The following is a 1,229-nucleotide window of genomic DNA, read 5'->3' on the forward strand; positions in this document are numbered from 1 at the left end:
AGTATAATGGCTTATCGAGATCTCTCATTACTCCATAGTTGTTTTGACTTATCGAAGTCTCTAAGTTCTCTATAAGAGAATTTGGCTTGTCGAGATCTCTCATATTTATATCTTCACTTTGGCTTATCGATAACTCTGAGTTCTCTAGTGACACATTGGCTTATCGATAACTCTAAGTTCTCTAGTGTTAAATTGACTTATCGATAACTCTGAGTTCTCTAGTGAAGAAATGACTTATCGATATCTCCATTCTTTATGTCTTCAATTTTGCTTGTCGATATCCCTGAGTTCTCTAGTAGCTTTTATTAACTTCTCGATAATTCATTTTGGAGTTCTCAAATGACTTCTCTATAACACAAAATCTGTGACTTGTAGACTTCTTGACTTAGAATGTTTTTCACAAAACAGATTTATTCAACTACAGGCTTCTTCATACTTTCTCTGAGGCATGATCTTCATGATCTTCCTCCAGAGCTTATTCTTAGGCTTGAGACTGTTTACAGAAAAATACTCCAGTCTAGTCTATTTACATTTTTACAGACTTAAGTGTTACAATACACAATGCAAACATAGATTACCATACAGCTTACTTAGGGTTGTCAATTTGACTTAGTCTTGTTATAGTACAGGCATGTCTTGTACAACAATCTCCCCCCAATTTATGAGAAGATTTCTTATCACAAATTCATGCCTGTTAAGAAGACTAACCTCAAGCTACAATGAACAATTAAACTTTATAAAAAGATGATAGAAATACAATACTTATCATTGAGTGGTTATAGAATTTTTAATAGGAACTTCATTACATAAAGTCCTCATAGCCTGGCTATTTTCTAATGAGATCCTTAAGAGTATCAAAACTTCCATTTCTTCTAACATCTCAGTTCTCCTAAAGGCTTCCACAAGCTTGAGCCACTCATCCAATGAATAACCAATTAGATATTATGCTCTAAATTTGGAGAATTTGCCAACTTTTATGTTCAGAAAATGTCCATCATTGGAGAGTCTGCTCATCCCTTTTGCTTTAAGCTCATTTGATCTCTTATCCATTCTTCCAAGATTCTGCATACTTCCTATCTCTTTCTTCTTTCTCAGCTTTTGCCTTTGCATTTTTCTCATCTCTTTCTTTTACCCATACACAATACACAGCTTTTCAGAATCTTGTAATAGTATCCTTATTCTTCATTAGACTGATCACTCTTTTACACTCTGTGGTTGAAAGTGTGTCT

Source organism: Apium graveolens, chromosome 5 (genome assembly GCF_009905375.1).
Source record: "Apium graveolens cultivar Ventura chromosome 5, ASM990537v1, whole genome shotgun sequence".
Taxonomy (NCBI): domain Eukaryota; kingdom Viridiplantae; phylum Streptophyta; class Magnoliopsida; order Apiales; family Apiaceae; genus Apium; species Apium graveolens.